This window comes from Chiloscyllium punctatum, chromosome 6 (genome assembly GCF_047496795.1).
Source record: "Chiloscyllium punctatum isolate Juve2018m chromosome 6, sChiPun1.3, whole genome shotgun sequence".
In the NCBI taxonomy this organism is placed as follows: Eukaryota; Metazoa; Chordata; class Chondrichthyes; order Orectolobiformes; family Hemiscylliidae; genus Chiloscyllium; species Chiloscyllium punctatum.
The window spans coordinates 54,179,257-54,198,906 of NC_092744.1; positions in this window are offsets into that span (position 1 = coordinate 54,179,257).

Here is a 19,650-nt window from a genome sequence, read left to right on the forward strand (position 1 = left end):
GTCTTTTATTGCAAAGCATGTTCATGGGGAGGGTGCTCCAAGTATAACCATCTCTTTCAGATGTACATTCTCATTGTTATGATACTGTATAATTGCTGTTCCTGATGGCTATGAGATGTATTCAGGGAAGACATTTGGCATTTTAAGGAAGAAAAAGAACCAGATTTTTGAGGAATTCATTGAAAAAAAGGAAATGCTCGGTGGTTTAGGGTTAAAAGGTTGAACAAGATTTTGAGGAACAGAAAGGTAATGCTCATGAAAGAATATACTGTTCCATTCAAAATAATGATCATTTCACCTAAATAATCATAATGTATCTAAGAATAGGGCAGTTCCTGTATTGTTTTATGATTACAATTTGTATCACACATGTAGGAGCAGCAAATGATTGTTTGCAACCTCTAACAGAAACCGGAGGCATGGGAGAATTGGGTATTGGGTAGAACGTTTTGTTATCTTGATACGTTGAAGAGGCTAGCCAAAAGACCACATATTCCACAAAACAGTAAAAGTTGCGATTTGGAAGCATGGTTCAAGGGAGCCAATATGTTGTCACATTTCTCATAAGAGAGGGCACTTTTAAAAAAAAAAATCGACATAAAAATCAAGACCATAATATTTGTGGGAAGACATAATGTATCTGCAACAATTAAGGACCAGTAAGTGGAACTTGTGGCAATTAATAGATTGGAACATATTTACAGATGGAATAAATCAGATTAAAGAAAATTACAAAGTTGTGTATTCAGGCAAATATCCACATATTTGTCTGGCAAAGAAGATAGATCAATTAATGCTTTTAGGGATGTAAGGATGACTCAATTTATGATAGTGTGTCATGAGGAATTCCCTTTAAAAAGTCTCTAAAAGTGTATTGAAATAAAGACGGCTGGTGTATTCATATGGGAGACAGTAAGGACTGCCAGTCCTGGAAACCAGAGTCAATAGATGTGAAGCTGGAAGAGTACAGCAGGTCAGACAGCATCCAAGGAGCAGGAAAGTCAATGTTTCGAGCCAAAACCTTTTGTCAGGACTGGGGAGGGAGAGGGAGCCCAGAAGTAAATAGAGGGAGGGGTTTGGGGTTGGGAGAAGGGTAGGTGGAATTGAAATAGGTGGATGCAGGTAGGGGGTAACTGTGATTGGTCAGTGGAGAGAGTGGAGCGGATAGGTGAGTAGGAAGATGGACGGGTTAGGACAGGTCAGGGAGGTGAAGAGGCATTATCATTCATCCAGAAAGTGGATTGGGAATGGTTGGAGGCACTGGACATATGAAGCCTATGATAATTCTATCAACAGAACTGAATACTGGCAATTACCTAGCAATGTGAGAAAGTGAACTCCACCAGTTACTTAAATACTGCTAATACAAGACCAGGTAAGAGACTAGGAATTCTGCAGGAAATAAACGTGGTGAAATACTCTACTTGCTTGGATAGGTACAGCTGTAACAACAAAGCTCAGCATCATCCAGAACAAAACAGCATACTTTATTGGCATTCTGTCAACCCCTTCCATATTCACTCCCTTCATGATTGATGCAAAGCAGTCGCAATTATGAACTAAGTTCAGTAACAGTGAACTAAGGTGTACTGCAGTAACTCACCATGGCTTCTCTCACAATACAGAGACCCGGGTTCAATTCCCGCCTCAGGCGACTGACTGTGTGGAGTTTGCACGTTCCCCCCGTGTCTGCGGGGTTTCCTCCGGGTGGTCCGGTTTCCTCCCACAGTCCAAAGATGTGCAGGTCAGGTGAATTGGCCATGCTAAATTGCCCGTAGTGTTAGGTAAGGGTAGGGGTATGGGTGGGTTGCGCTCCAGCGGGGCGGTGTGGACTTGTTGGGCCGAAGGGCCTGTTTCCACACTGTAAGTAATCTAATCTAAGTAATCTAAGGAATGTGCAAACATTATCACCTGGAAGGACAAACTCAGCAAGTTCTTAGGAGGATCCCTGCAAGTTCCCCTCCAAATCACATGTTAGCCTGACTCAGAACTATTCCTGTTCCGTCACTGGGTCAAAATTATGGAACTCCATTCTTCACAGGACAATGAGATATAAGCAGCAATTTAGGGATGCATAATAGTTATTGGCTTACTCAGCAATGCCCACATTTCATGGATGAATTTTTAAAAATTGTAACGAGATAGGTGAATAGATGTCACTGGTAGAAGTAAATGGGTATGACTTGGTTACTGTTACTAAGGCATAGTTATTGGATGACCAAGACTGGAACAATATTACAGATTACTTGAAATTTAAGAACCAGAAATTTAAAAAAAGAGAGGGGTTGGGGCTGATAATAAGCGATGTTTGAGAGGAGAGGGGAACAATCTCAGAATTCATGGTAAACCATTTGGGACTGAAAACAGAAGGAGTGTCTTCACTGTGAGGGTGGTGAATTTTGGCAATGTGTGTAATCTCAGTCATTTAGTAAGATCAAGACCAAAATTAATAGATTGTTATTTACTAATCAATTAAGGGACATGGGGATAGTGTGGAAACATGGCATTGAGGGAGATGGCCTACCATGATCAAGAATGAAGTAGACTTAAGGTGCTGAATGGTGTACTGCTACTGTTATGTTTCTATGTTTTATACTACTGTTAATGCAGAGTTCTATGTTACTAGTACAGTATTTTACTTTAAGTCTGCAAGGACTAATTGCTACATGTTGAGGACATCAATTCAAGTTAAAGCATGGATGGCATGGTGGCTCAATGGTTAGCACTGTTGCCTCACAGCTCCAGGGACCCGGGTTTGATCCCAGCCTCGGGCGACTGTCTGTCTGGAGTTTGCACATTCTCCCCGTGTCTGCATGGGTTTCCTCCCACAATCCAAAGATGTGCAGGTTTCCAAATTGCTCATAGTGTTCAGGGATGTACAGGATAGATGCATGAATTAGGGGTAAATGTAGGGGAATGGGTCTGGGTGAAATACTCTGAGGGTCAGTGTGGACTTGTTGGGCTGAAGGGCCAGTTTCCACACAGTAGGGATTCCAGTTCAAATAGGAGTTTCTGTAGATCAGCAGTAAACAATGAGAGATTCTACTTATTTTATTAATAGATGTTTGCAATTATGACGTGTGAGGTTGAATTGTTAGTTCCCCATGCAGTTCCAGTCAGATATAGATTGCATTGATAATTATGTACTGGGGTGCCTTTAGTCTTTCGATATCTTTGGGATGCACTGACAATTTTAAAGGGGAGGTAGGGGTGAGAGAGACAACAACGCACATCTTTGATGAGCTTGCTGTTAAACTTGAAGAGCTTGTTAACAGACAGGAGAGGGAGAAGGGAAATTGTCAACGTTAATGACAAGTAGAGCAAATTGTCTGCACAGATATCAGGATCAGAGCAGCGATCCATTATTGAGTGTGGCTGATGATGAAAACTTTTCTTTTAAAAGGAACTGAATTGCTGAGGTGCTCGTACAGTGATAACTAAAAGTCACTATCATGCATGCTGAATAACTATAGTACTTGATTCATGAGTATTTGGGCAATTGTGTGGATGATGTGGCTGCTGGTCCTCTCTTCTCCAGCCTGCTCCATTACTCCAGGAAATAAAAATGCCACTCATTTGCCTTTTAGAGTGGCCTTTTATCTTTGTGCAAATTTGTTGTTTTCTTTTCCATATAACAGCAATAACTCCAAAGATGTTTCTTTAGCTATTTGGTGCATCCAGAGTTCACGAAGTTCACTGAAATAAATTTAAGTTCTTTCTTTGTTGCTTTGAACAAGTCATTGATGTCCTGTTCATCAAGGCTATTCAGAAAATGCTTCCCATGACTTCACTCTCACATTCAGGGAGTCAATGACTGCACACATTTTTGTTGTCAGATCACCACAACAACAGGTGGCAGCATGAAAACACGTGTCCAGACAGTCTCTGGTCACAGAAACAGAATTAGGAGAGTTGTTCAAGGACCCCAGTCAGTTGACAAAGTGCACTCATTCCGTTACAGTCATGAATCCTAAAATGCAGGAGAATGGCAAGGCAGCTGCTCGATGACCAGAGATAGCTCCAACAGACTCAGCTCATGACATCTCACTAGAATTCAAGCATGACTGAGCAACACAGGTACTGTCAATGCTCGGGAGCCATCAGAATCATTCGAGTGTATTGCAAGGCTTACTAAAGCAAAAATGCAGATGTTTCAACAAGTTTGGAGGCTTCTTCCTATATGTCTTTGTTTCTTGAAATTGAACAAGTCAAGACAAAACAATAGCGATAGTTCTTGACAGATGAAGTTGATTGGAGGGATATGAGCTAGGACAATAAGGGGGAAGATCATTTCAGTTGTTTGCAGCACAGGATGTGATAGAAGACTTAATCACTCAATGATTCCACTGACCTGCTCATTTATCTGCCCTAAAACCTCACATTGGTTGAGAGGTGCAAGGGGGTTGATGTGTCAGAGATAGGTGCAAGCATTGCTTCCATCATGCACAGTGTAACTCTCGTGAACTGCGAGAGAACATCAGCAGATGAGTGACAGCTTTAAAATACAAATCCATGTGATCAAATCCCTCAACAGTGAAGCCCAGGATTGCACTGCAACAAAAACTGAAAATGTTGAAGAAATTCAGCAGGTTTGACAGAAACAGTAGAAAGAGAAGCTGCATTAATGCTTCCAGTCCAATATGATTCTTTCTCAGAGCCTGTATTGCAACAGTTTGAGCGTCAACCATAGCTGCCAGAATTGGTCACATGGTATGTCATTGCTCGGGCTCAGCTAAAGCATCGAGGTGATTACGTGTTTCAAGAGAGTAGTCAAAATCCCAGTGCTGTAGAGTTGACACTATACAGTTTAGAATACTCCATTCATTCAGTGACAGCACTAAAAATCCTTGATAAACCTTCCATTAACTGATATAACTGTTTTGGAAATGCAGTTTCATGTCACAGCTGAGTCACTGAATCTCATGGTTCTGTTATGATCAACTGTGCTTAGAGAGGACATCACATTGTGGTGAGGAAACATTTCTGGGAGCAATGTAAGTCATGATAATGCATTCTCAAAAAGATTGTCCTCATTCATATTATCTTCTTGATCTTACTGGTATCAATTGCCATTTAAGGACTCAGACCTGGTAAAAGCATTACAGTTACTTTATTTTATGGTAGTCATTTAGGTGTTCATAGTTTTTGAATTGTTCCTCATTGTATTTTTGGCTGCAGGTACATTTATTTTCATCAGAATGCTTGACAATTGAGATCCTTGGAGATAGCAATATTGGGGGAAATGAAAGAACTGGGAATGGATGCAGGTTAACCTGGCCTCCTAACAGTTGCATCATATCCCTCCACCAGCACCTAGACACCATTGTAGCAGAGGAAAAATATTAACCACATTGTCAGATTGACCAATCATGTTTCAACTTTAGATACTTGTTAATAGTGGACACACTTTGGGGAGGTAAGTCATCAGCAACAGAATACCTTGCCTCTGACCTATACCTGTAGTGATAGTATTTACATAGCTTGTCCAATTGACTTTCAGCTCAATGGTCTCTCCCAGAATGTTGACAGTCTAGAATCTGTCATAATGGCATGCAATATCAGGGACAGTTGATTGGATCCTCTCTTGTTGGACATGGTAATTTCCTGGCACAAACCTTACTTACTGCACATGAGACCAAGCCTTGAGGTTGTTTAAGGCTTGTTGGATGCAGGCAGGTGGGAGTTATGAATGTAATTGACCACAATGTGATAACCTGGAAATATGATGGACGGAAGATCATTGATGATATACCTGGAAGATGGTTGGCCTGCAGTGATATACTGGGGCTGAAATTGCCAGACTCCAAAAATCACGACTTTTTAACCCTTTGTAGTGCAATTGAATCTTGTTAGTGGAGAGCTATTCCCTAATTCCCGTTATTCCAAGCTTTGATGCCATTTCAGTCAGATGTTGCCTTGGGATGAAAGACAGTTACTTCTACCTCACCTCTGCAATTTAGCTTTGTTTGGATTAAAACTATTATAAGGCCTGGAGCAGAGTGATCGTGGCAGAATCCAAGTTGAGCATTAGTAGACAGGCTATTGGTCAGTAAATGCCATTTTGATATCACTGTTGACAATACCCAAAACTTCAGTGATGGTTTGCAATTAGGCTCAGAGAGCAGTAATTGACCAGATAAGATTCTTCTGCAGTTTTCGAACAGGACATTCCAAGGCAATTTTCTACTCTGTTGGGTAGATTCCAGTTTGTAGCTGTACAGAGCAGCTTAACTAGAGGTGAAGATGGTTTGAGAGTACATGTTCTTGATTCAGCAGCAAGGATGTTGTCACAATCTGAAGCTTTGTTATACTCAGTATGTTCAACTGTTTCTTGATATCATACAGTGTAAACTGAATTAGCTGAAGAGTTAACATCTGTGATGATCTCAGTCAGAAACGAAGATGGATTATCCACTCAACGATCTTGGTTTGGTTAATTACAAATGCATCCGCCTGCTCGGTTAACATGAAGAATTGGGATGTTTGTGGAGTCCATTCCACCGATATGAGTTGTTTAATTGTCTACTAGCATTCATGATTGGATGATGCAGAACTTTGATATTTCATCGAATCATAGAAATCGTACATGTGGAAACAGGCCATTCAGCCCATCGAGTTCACACTGACCATCCAAAGAACATCCTACCCAGACCCACTCCCTTACCCTATCCCAGTAACTCTACATTTCTCATGGCTAATCCACCTAACCTGCACACTTTGTACTATTGAATGAAACCAGAGCACCTGAAGGAAATTCACATAGACGTGTGGGTTGGAGAATGTGCAAACTCCACATAGACAATTGTCTGAGGGTGGAATTGAACCCAGATCCCTGAACCTGTGAGGTAGCAATGCTAATTACTGAGCCACCATGCAGTATAGATAAAGATTGGCTGTAATGCACAAAATTAAAAAAAAAGAACCATGGAGTGTAAAGTACATGTTGTGGTGTTTGAGAGAGTTCTTTGCCCCAAATCTGACTTCAGCAGCAAAATCTCAGTGACATGACAATTAGACACAAATTACCAAAATTGAAAATCTGACAATAGGTGATTTCTCCTTTTGTTGGTGCGACAGGCACACAGACGTAATTGAAATGGAGCTTTGAGAAGTTATGGGCTTCCCACTTACAGCACAGTCTCTGTGCCTGTCATCAGATTTTCGCACAAAGACAGGCCATGAAACAATTCTTATTCCTCGAAGCTGCCACACATTGGTTTGAAAAAGAGCATAAATTTATTTGAGAAGCAGATGAAAAGTTAATCAACAAGTATACCACAGAAGCAGATGCTTCAAATATAACACAATAATTTCAAATTGCTTCAAAAATGATTCAAAGTGAAGAGTGTTATACATTCAGTTTGAAGATTTAATGAATAACTAAATGCAGTCCCAGTATTGCAAATTGATTATAGCAACATAGAAACACAGGAACAGAAGTTGGCCATTCAGCCTCTCAAATATATTCTACCATTGAAGGAGATAGAACATAGAACATGGAAAAGTACAGCACAGAACAGGCCCTTTGACCCACGATGTTGTGCTGAGGTTTAATCCTAATGTAAAATATAACTTAATCTACGCACCCCTCAACACATTGCTCTCCATGTGCCTTTCCAGCAGTCACTTAAATATCCCTAATGACTCTACTAAATCATTGTGGATCTGTGGCCAAACTCCATTCACCTGCCTTTGGCCTATAATACCTCAATACCTTTGCTTAACAAAACATTATCTATCTCAGATTTAAAACTAACAACTAATCATGCACCAACTATGGCTTGTGATAGAAAATCCAAAATGTCTACCACCCATTATGTGTAGAATAACTTCCTGAGCATGCTCCCGAATGGTCTGGCTATCATTCTCAGGCATGTCTCTTAGTTCTAGAATCCCCAAATCAGTGGAAATTGTTCATCTTTATCTACTTTTTCTTTTTATGTTAATATTTTAAAGAATTCAATCAGATCATCCCTTATCCTTCTAAATTCTGGAGGAAACAGACCTAATTTGTGTAATCTCTCCTTGTAACTAAACCCCTGAAGTCCAGGAATCATTCTTGTAAACCTCCATTGTACTCCCTCTAAGGCCAATATATCCTTCTGAAGGTAGGGTGCTCAGATTCGCTTACAATACTCCAAGCAGGATGTAACCAGGATTTTATATAACTGCAGCATAACTTCTGCATCCTTATACACTAGTACTCTAGATATAAAGGCCTGCAGTCCATTAGCTTGTTTGATTATTTGCTGCATTTCCTCCTAACATTTTAAAGATCTATGCACCTGAACCCTGCCAAGTCTCTTTAGATATCCTTTGTATTTAACTTCATACCATCTGGAAAGTACCCTGAAATATCTTTTCTTTCTCAGGTCTGTTTGCAAACCAGAACTTTTTATATATATAGAATCCCTACAGTGTGGAAACATGCCATTCAGTCCAACAAGTACACACGAACCTATTGTAGAGCATTCCACCAAGACCCATTCCCCTAATCTATCCCTATAACCCTCTATTTCCCATGGCTAATACACCTAACCTACACATTCCTGAACACTATAGGTAATTTAAACATGGCTAATCCACATAACTACATATCTTTGGACTGTGGGAAGAAACCGGAGCACCTGGCGGAAATCCATGCAGGCACAGGGAGAACGTGCAAACTCGACACAGAGGGTCACCTAAGGCTGGAAACAAACCCGGGTCCCTGGCACAATGACAATAGACAATAGGTGCAGGAGTAGGCCATTCTGCCCTTTGAGCCAGCACCACCATTCATTATGATCATGGCTGATCATCCTCAATCAGTATCCTGTTCCTGCTTTATCTCCATAACCCTTGATTCCACTATCCTTTAGAGCTCTATCCAACTCTTTCTTGAAAGCATTCAGAGACTTGGCCTCCACAGCCTTCTGGGGCAGAGAATTCCATACACCCACCACTCTCTGGGTGATGAAGTTTCTCCTCAACTCTGTTCTAAGTGGCCTACCCCTTATTTTTAAACTGTGTCCTCTGGTTCGGGACTCACCCATCAGCGGAAACATGCTTCCTGCCTCCGGAGTGTCCAATCCTTTAATAATCTTATATGTCTCAATCAGATCCCCTCTCAGCCTTCTAAACTCAAGCATATACAAGCCCAGTCACTCCAATCTTTCAGCGTAAGAGAGTCCCGCCATTCCGGGAATTGACCTCGTGAACATACGCTGCACTCGCTCAATAGCCAGAATGTCTTTCCTCAAATTTGGAGACTAAAACTGCGCACAATATTCCAGGTGCGATCTGACCAGGGCCCTGTACAGCAGTGAGGCAGCAGTGCTAACCACTGAGCCACTATGCCACCCTAACCATTTAAAATAGCCGTTAATAAGTACAGGAAATATTCATGTCAGATTTTTAAAATTAAACCCCTGTATGAGATAAGTATTCATAAGCCAGACATTCGCAAATCAGGGATCCCTATATCACCAACCATAAGTTTTTCAGGAAAAAATTGAAAGCAAAGGAATGTTCTGGCTACACCATGTAGATGACTGTTTTCAAACCAGGCTAGCTTGGAACTTGATTGCTATGCAATTGTGCTTCTAGTGGATTGATTGAATTTTCATAGTAATGTTTAGAACAGGAGCAGTTGCAGAAGGTTCACAATCACATGGGTCAATATATATAACCGTAGTCAGTTTCAATGCACTCAGTCTACAGATCTGCACATGCATTTATCTAATCTTTTTCTACATCCAATTTAGCTTTAAGTAATAACTCTTAAGCCATCAAAATATTGGCTTTGTTAGCAATGTAATTATTTTAGCTAAATATAACAAGGCCATTGGTGAAACATTAGTAGCAGACAGTATCTTATTGAAAAAAAATGAAATGTTGAAATATACTAAAATGTGAAGTAGTTTTTATTTGAAATAGCCCTTCTATAAAACATGCAAGTTAGGTTCACAAAAAATATTATGTACACACCCTGTTGACAAACATGAACATCTTCATTCTGAGGCCTGTTACATTTTAATTTATTTGACTACATAAAAGAAAGAATGCATTATGTATACTGATTTGGATTGATAATTAAAATGTATCTGAAACTTGCTATCAGTGTCTTCTAATATGTTTTTATCGCTTACTGCATTCCAAATGCTTTTTGGATTACATCAAATCCGAAGTTTGGTGAGCTGTTTTATGTGCTTTTTGTTGGCGTATTGTTTCTTTAGTAGAAACTGTTAAATATTTACTTCATTCCTTGAAATGTTTTAATGAATGAAAAGCCTGAAAAAAAATTCATGTATGACAAGATGTTTTACATTAAAGAAGCTGTCACAGATAATTATACTGTCTACATTATGAATAATTAAAAATGCAGGGAATTCTAGGAGATTTGAAAGAAAGAAAATAAACTCATGAAGCATGCGATACCAAGAATACTGGGTTTGTGAATATGAGTCCTCCACGCTCTGATCAGACCAAAATTTTGGAACTGCATTAATTGGGAATACTTTTCATTTTGAATTATGGATGCTGATTAGTCAAACTTTCTAATACAAATGAATAACTTACACAGATCTTTGAAAGATTTGCAATGTAAAAATATTAGAATTAGATGTGGGAGTGCCGGTGTTGGACTGGCGTGGACAAGGTCAGAAGTCAGGCGACACCAGGTTATAGTCTAACAGGTTTATTTGAAATCACAAGCTTTTGAAGTACCGTCCCTTCGATCTGACCTATTAGAATCAGGAGTAAGTCAACCTGTTGAGAGACTGCTCTGTCTCTTACCTAGATCATTGCTGGTCCATCCTTCATCTTCATTATTCACCTTTGTTCCATTTCACAGCATTTCTGCCTTTTTCTGGGTGTGTGCGTATGTGTTTGGAGTTTGGGGGAAGTGGCAGGGCAGCAAGAAGACCTTCCAGATTTCTTTGTCTTGATGTTTTCTGATTTCAATCCTAAATGGTTAATTCTAGTTTCAAAACCTTCATGATTCCTCTACAACAGGAAATAATTGGTCAGTGTTAATCCCATTGAATCCTTTGAACATTTTAATTAAGTGCCTCAATCAGATCCTGCTTCATTTGCCATGAATCAATGGGATATGAGTGACGCAATTTATCTTCATAGTTTTGCTCTCTCAGGGCAGGGCTGTGTTGTGGTGAAATGGTAGTATCCCTATATCTTGCTTGGGAGGCCCATGTTCAGGTCTGAACCTGCTCCACGGGTGTGTAAGGAATTGGACAGGTTGATTAGGTAAAATAGATTGAATATTTGAAGGGAATCTTCAAAGGTACAGTCCCTACCCGTGGATTGAGAGGTCTGCGGTCAAGTCTCACCTGCTCCAGAGATGTGCAATAAAATCTTTGAACAGTTTGATTAGAAAAATAGGTTATACAGAAAAAAAGAGTAGGACCGTCTTGTGGTGTAGTGATAGAATCCATACCACTGAACCAGGAGGCCCAGTTTAAATCCCAACTGTTCCACAGGTGTGCAATAACATTTCTGAACAGGATAATTAGGGGCAGAAAAAATGAGGTGGGGCTCCCTTTTAAGGGTTCTTGTGGTAGTGTACCTACCCATGGACCTGGGTGTGAAATAACACCTCTGAATAAGTTGATTAGAAAAATTGGTAAAATGAAAAAAAAAATTACCATCCAAGGGCGGGTCCTTGTGGAACAGTGGTAGTGTCCTACATCTGAGCCTGCAGACTTGGTTTCAAGTCCCACCAATACTGAAAATGTCTTACAATATGTCCAAACTGGATGATTAAAAATACTGACTCTCCAAGGACTGCATTTAACTAACATGTTGGTGGCCTGTCCACCAGACAATAAGCTGGTCAAACCCTGCTACAGCCAGTCTCTAGGTATGATTAATTCATTATCAGATAACTGTTTGGGGTGGTATTCCTTGAGCTCTCAAGCTGAGGATCTTGTAATGAGAAGCTTTTAGTGAGAGGACCAGCTGCTCTGCAGTCACAGCAAGTTACTGCGGGGACTGTAGGAGAGCAGCAACAACATTGGTAAGCCTGCCTCTTATCAGGCCTCCAAAGGGAAATGGATTTGTCCCTATGATTGATGTGGGGGAGAGGGCTTCTCAGTATAGGGAAACACTTTCAGCAGGGTCTGCTCTGACAGCAGGGAATGGGGACTCCCTGGAGCATTAGATGCTTCATCAGAAGGGATTTGCACCCACTCAGGTATCATGTATTATAAAGATCACACGCCAGTAGTATAATACCAATGGGGCTGATGGGATTTAATTGTCCACATCAGCATATCAATTGGATTAAGCAACCTTAACCGTTCCCCACCATCCCCACCCCACCCAAAACCCAACAGAATGAGGGGAAATTGGGAAGATGGATGGGCTTTTCAATTCATGTGTTCCTGCATGCTCAAACAGACATCCCCAACACTGTGTTTCTCAGTCTCAGGAATGGGAAGCATTCAATTCCATCTTCAGTATAATTCTGGTCTATTTATTACACACCATTAAACTTTCATTTATGCTCTTGTGACATAGTTCCAAAAATGGAAACACATTTCTCCAGACAGGGCCAAATTGCTATGGTGCATAGATTCTATTGAATATATGTATTAAAAAATAACTTGGCTTTAAATTTAAGTGTTTTCAATGGTGAATATGGACCATCAAGTTTTAACTTTCGCTGTCTGATTCTAACAACCGAGATAAAGAATTATTTCTATAAAGTAAGGAGTATGGACCTAAAAACGGCATCAGCGAGTAACTGACCAGTTTGAGGCAAGTCCAGGAAGCTAGTGTGAAATAAATGAAACTGGCAACACTGATCATTTTATCTGAAGGCATTGAAATTAGTCCATTCAGTCAGGTCAAGAAATTTGCACTTCACTGGTTTAATTTAAACTTGTATTATAAGTAACACAAGTAACATAACCACCTGATGAAGGAGCAGTGCTCCAAATGCTAGTGCTTCCAGATAAACCTGTTGGACTATGACCTGGTGTTGTGTGATTTTTTAACTTTGCTTACTGAAACACTTGCATCACTTTTCCAAGATATCTAGAAGCAGGTTTAGAAACTGATTGAGAGAGCAGTAATACAGTGAGGGTTATACAGAAGTCAAGAGAGATGTGAAGAGGAAACTTATCTCAGCAGCAGATGTGCAAATGGACTCAAGAGGAACTCATATTTTGAGACTTCGTAACAATTTAGAGAGGCTTAGTCTGGTATATATTGAATAAGTAGGACACAAGTTAGTGACAACGTTTGTGTCATTGACCGTGCTGGTATCGAGTTGAATTATAGAGACAATCCTGTCACTTTGAAGCATAGTTATGTGGTGGATGAGATTTAAGATAGGTGTTGAGCCAGGTGACCACTGACCAGTGAACATTTTAACATGAGCCAGCAGAGATTTATCCATGCTTCCAGAATAAATGAATGGTAGCCTTTGATGATTTGGCAAGACAACAACAGAAATGAACAGTAGCGAACAGCAAGTCCAAGGATTGAAAATAATGACATTTTTGCAGGGCAGGGTTTGGGAAAGTCCATATGCCAGTAAAGAAAAGGATTTCTGCACAGGATAAAAGCAATGTCTGCTTAGCAGGCAGATAAACCAAGAAGGCATCAGTGTATTGGAATACAGTCATCAAATCATTCAGGTAATTAGATGGGCATGGGCTGTAAACTGGATAAGTTCACCCTACATTTGAAATGACTAAGTAGAAAAGCAGGCTCATGACAGCCAAGTATTGGTGGTGTCCACCAGGGCATAGTTCAGTTGTCCAATCGAAGTGAAAGTATTGGAATGATCACAGAAAGAAAACTGAAAAGGCGGGATCAGGGATGTGCTCTCTACATGTACTTTTAAACTTGTTACTTTAGGTTTGAGCTTAAATAAAATTGCTATGATGGACAAGGAATATCAAGCAGGAGGCTACAGTGAGAGAATGGAAACAAAGATCATCAATTGAGTTACAAATGAAAGGAGCTCAGGATGGAGCTGAGAGCTTGGGGCGATCTTGAATAAAATATATTTCCAAGCATTTGTGCATTCTTACTGAATTATTCTATACATCAGAAATTCCTGTAGGATAATTCAATAACACAGAATGAACATCTGAGCAAAGAAATAACCCTATTTATTTGGAGTTCCCTGTGATTTTTTAAAAGAATAGTGCGCAGCATTTGGTTCAACCTTTCATGTAGGCATCTGTTCAAAACAAATTGATTTTGTGATGCTGTTTTAACATTCATTAGGCATCAAATGCTGAACAGTACTAGACATCCCTTGGTGCTGAATAGAATGGGGCAATGGAATGCACATATTTGAGGTCCCAATTAAGGATCATTTTACAGGAATGTTGGCATTTTGCTGATGGTGGCACAGACCCCTTCCCAGCAGGGAGGCTGCCAACCTTATGGAGATGACTTCCCTGTAACAGCCCAAGTGATAAGGCAGGGGCTGGGGGCACGAATGTAGAGTGGAACACAAGCAGGTTGTGAGTGTGAAAGGTAGTCCCCACTACCCCAAATACTTCCCCTCCCAACCCGTGCAGAGGTGGAACTTAACTCTCGTAAATTTTAACTTTTGAGTATACCAGTTTGAGTGTGTCACCGAGTTGAGGCATTTTCGAAGGCTCCTTTCTATATGAGTAATGCCCTTGTCTCCTGATGGGACTCTGAGGTTTCAGAGCTGAAAGTCCTCTGATTGCTGTTGATTACATCAGGATCCTATTGATCTTGCTGCCCACAAATGCATTATTGCTTTACAGCCTTCATTGGAGTCTTGGAACCTAAAATAAAATTCAAACCCCAAAGCTTGGCACTGGTTTAAAGTAATACTTCCTTCTCTTGTCAGACAGCAACCTGCTTAGGGCACTTTAACTGATTAGCTCAAACAGCCTTTCACATTCAACTGAGGACGATAATTAACAGTTAATAACAGATTCCATTGCAGCAAATTGGAATGTATATGTTCTGCTTCATCTCAATGGAAAAAGATGGATGGAAACAGCAAGAGAAATAAAATCAATATTTTTTGGCGTGGAAATAGTATTTTAATAAAGAGCGACAAATGAGTTTGGGTATGAATAGGGGTTTAAGTGCAACAAAAATATGAGCAAGATAAAAATTTCAAGTTGTTAATTTGTTTTCCTGATTTCTTGCATCTTATCCTAGCCCCCTTCAAATGAGGTTGGCTGTCGAAAATAACATATGGTAATCACTCAGTTGGAAATAAGTTTCAGCATACTCGAATTTAACAGCATGTTTAGGGGTTTCTTCCAACCTATTATGGGAAGCAAGGCAAGGACACAACTACAATTGAGAGAGAGCTACATTAATCCCATGGAATGTTGCAATAAATGCTCAGCAGTTGCAATTGCTTTCTCACCTACTTGTAGGAAAGGTTCTGTTCTGAGAGCATACTTGAAATAGTTGACATTTTCTGAGTCACTTAAGGATGGTTTTCTCACATTGGTCCATAGCTGCCCACTGTTGACAGAGTTGTGGTCAGATAGCTGACCTTTCACTAGGTACAACCAATGGCACAGGATGGAATCGTGTTTCTTGAGATGCGGTTGTCATGTCACGTGGTGGCAGAAAAATGTTGTTTCTTAGAAATCCTATTCCCTGATGGCATTGGTGGCCAATGATGTATAATTAACAGTGAGAATACTAAGGTATGTAAAGGAAGTGAGGGACCTTGGATAGAATGTCCATAGATCCCTGAAGGTAGCAGAACAGGTCAATCAGGTAGTTTTGAAGGCATGTGCAATCCTTTCCTTTATTAGCTGAGGTACAGAACTTAGGAGGAAGGAAGTTATACTGAAATATACAAATCACTAGTCAGGGCATAAGGTGAGCAATGCATTCAATTCTGATCACTTTAATACAGAAAGGATTTAAATTAATTAGACCGAGCAGGGAAGACATTTCATAGGCCTGTTGTCAGGACAGGAAAAACACAGCTTTAAGAAAATAATGGCTAAGTTGGAGTTATTCACCTTGGAACAGAAGAGGTTGATAGGGAATTGATTGAAATGTAGAAAATTGTGAGGGGTCTAAATAGAGTTAATGCACTGAAAGGGCCTATTTACTTTAGCAGAGAGGTTAACGATTGGGGTGCACTGGTCGAAAGTTTAAAGAGGAAATGTGGAAACACTAGGCAGAGGGTGACAGTAGAGAGTAGTAAAGGCAGAAACCCTTAAGTCATTTAAAGGGTGTTTGGACATGCATTCCCAGTACACAGCAACTTCTAAGGCTGTGGACCAAATACTAGAAATCGGATTAGGCTTGGTGGCTTTTTTTTTTGGCCAGTGCACAAAGTGGACTCTTTCTGCGTCATGAGCTATGGTATAGAGTCAGTCAAAGTCAATGTCCTCAGCAACTTTGTCTCCGGATCCTTCCATGGTTCTTTGGGAGACATATGCAACATCTCCCAGCTGGCAGGCAACAATTGAAGAACATAGATGAATAATGGGTTGTGAATACCATAGTTTGCACTGCACTGAGAGGGGGAGGCAATCTCATTTTGCATCAGGACGGAGGGCATGGATATAAAATCTGGGTCAAATCAGCTTAAGTCCACGGCTGAGGGTGGGATCATCTGCAGAGTTTTAGGTGGGGAGTGGGGGGCTGGGGGTGGGTAGTGGTTGGGAAGAAGTCAGATCATGTCTGGAGGAGAGGAATAGAGGAGTTAGAACATCCGCAAAGTGATTGGGTGTCAACTGCAGTCAGCCAAGAATTAGAGCAGGTTTTGATTCCTCAAATTTTCATTGATGAAGATTTAATTAAGTCAGTCAGAACCTCCAAAGTCTCTGGTTCTATATCAGAGACTTTTTCTGGAAGGTCCTTGGCATAGGGTAATTGCTTTTCAGCTCCCCAGAAAAAATTGCATAGTCATTGCATTGGGAATTCTGGGCTAATTGTTGTTACTCTTCTAAATAATTGAACACACAAAAACATCAATCCATCCCAATTTTAAAAAATGTAAAAATGTAATATGTAGAGATTAATTTTGTTTAAAAAATGTTGGCCAATAGTTGTTAGATCTAATATTAAAAAGGACAAAGGTATAAATGGTTCAAGATGCTCAGTCAAAGTTGTGGTACATGTGAATGGACACCACTAAATAGGACGTGGTCACTGCAATGTTTGCAGATGCGGTTCATTCAGAAATCATCGAGAAGTCAAAAACTATTCAGGAGATTAGCTTGATGAGTTTTTTTCAGGTATATCAGACTCTCCAAAAGACTTTTCTTAGAAAGCCAGAGGATGAAATGAGTAGCTTCTCTCAGACAGCAGTCAGTACTTCAACTGAACTTCACAGAATATCCAATACAAAGCCATAAACACTGTCACAAATCTGAGCAATTTTAAAAAATGTGTGTTTTAACCCAAGTCCTTTTGGTAATCCTTAAAAAAATGTTTTTGTATCACACTGGGCCACTGTCCACGTTCCTCACACAGGAGTCCTGAAATTAAAAAATTGAAAATGAAGTGTCTTCATTACAGTTAGGTTACAGGCATGAATGACTTTTTTCACAAATTCAGTGGAATGCTGTTGCATTGGACAGGACTATATGGCATTCTTGGTTCAGAATCAGAAACTCTGTGTTCATTGTCACACTCCAGAAATTTGAACATACAATCCAGCTGAACATGTGTTGGAATTTTGGAGATGTTCTGTTTTAGATGTCTTATTAAACAAAAAGAGATCCAGCTGCCTTCCCAGTTTCATATTTTAAAAAATCCTGTGATATTATTTCAAAGAAAAGATAGGGGGTGGCTTCACTTATGACATCACTTATAAACAGCTGGTCATTACAGGTCACATGCGTCTTGGACAGATAAGGAGACGTATCAGCTGCCTTCTTTCAGATCCCCTTGGTCAGTCGCAACACCTTTTCTTTTACCACCAAGCTGTCATTTGTTTTCTAGCAAGCTAATTATTGATTAACACGAGTGTTGATAATCAATGCCTTTCTTTTTAAGTTTGAGAAAGAGGAATTACATCACTGACTAGAATCATAGAATTGTAGAATCAAAGAAAGGAGTGGCACAGTGGCTTATTGGTTAGCACTGCAGCCTCATAGTGCTCGGGATCCGGGTTCAATTCCCACCTCGGGCAACTGTCTGTGTGGAGTTTGCACATTCTCCCCGTGTCTGCGTGGGTTTCCTTTGGATGCTCCGGTTTCCTCCCACAGTCCAAAGATGTGCAGGTTAGGTGAATTGGTCATGCTAAATTATCCACAGTGTTAGGTACGTCAGGGGTAAATGTAGGTGAATGGGTCTGGGTGGGTTGCTCTGCAGAGGGTCAATGTGGACTTGTTGGGCCAAAGGGCCTGTTTCCATACTCTAGGAAATCTAATCTAAGCTAAATTCCTTCGGCCCAACAAGTCCACACTGACCCTCTGAAGAGGATCCCATCCAGACCCATTCCCCTACCACATATTCACCCCTGACTAATGCACCTAAACCTGCACATCTTTGAATTGTAGGAGGAAATCAGAGCATCTGGAGGAAACCCACGCAGAAATGGGGAGAATATGCAAGCACCACACAGACAGTCGCCAGAGGTTAGAATCGAATCCGGGTCCCTGGCCCTGTGAGGCAACAGTGCTAACCACTGAGCCACTGTGTTATCCCAAGACTAGCCACAAGAAAAAAAGAACACAACAAATACAAACAAGTTTAAAAAGTTTCAAGGAAGAATATCTGGTACAGGCAAGGAGAAATAAGGCTATTCTGGGAAGTCCTGGATTTCTCAAGTTCTGAGAAGAGTCCTACCAGACTTAACATTAACTCTTTTTTTCTCTCCATGGATGCTGCCAGATCTGCTGAATTTCTCCAGCAGTCACTGTGTTTGCTATTGGTGTCTTTGATATGTTGGATTTCAAACCTGAGACCACAGTTGGTAAATGGTTGATCCATATCCACAACAGAATCTGTAGATGTCTGGAGCTCTTAATGATTGGTTGTTTACCCAAGTTCTTTTTACACGAGGTTCTGTTTCTTCAAGATGGTGAGGGTATCAGAATGAAATAACCAGAGAATGAGAGGGCGAGAGATTATCTACTGGTGTTCTGCCATCTGCTCTGCTGCTCATAAGTAGCTATTGAAATTTTCATTTATTGTGCGTTCAGGAGTGTAAATCTATTCTATTTCTAATCTGACTAATCAGAAAGTGAGCCTTCAATCTCCCAATGCATGAAATGATCAGACATGAGTGAATTAAAAGGAGATATGGATTTCATGGCACTGTCTTAGTTGACTCACTTCAATATTGTGGAGGAGCCAGTGTGGGACTGGGGCGGTCAAAGTTACAAATCACACAACACCTGGTTATAGTCCAACAGATTCATTTGGAAGCATTAGCTTTTAGAGTGCTGCTCCTCCTTCACATGGTTGTGTATCAGGACTATAAGACACAGAATTTATAGCAAAATATTACAGTGTCATACAAGTAAAATGAGATAGTTAACAAACCTTGATTGTTGTTAAGCCTTTTATCTTTTAAAATGGATTATAGATTTCAGTTCATTAATATGTAAATCCCAGAACTACTTTTAAGTCACATTCTCAAGGAATGTTATGGTTTTATGAAAAAAAGGTGACATCTCAGCTCAGGCAATGCATTAAAGGTGTGAGGTCAGAGTCTGTCTGTAT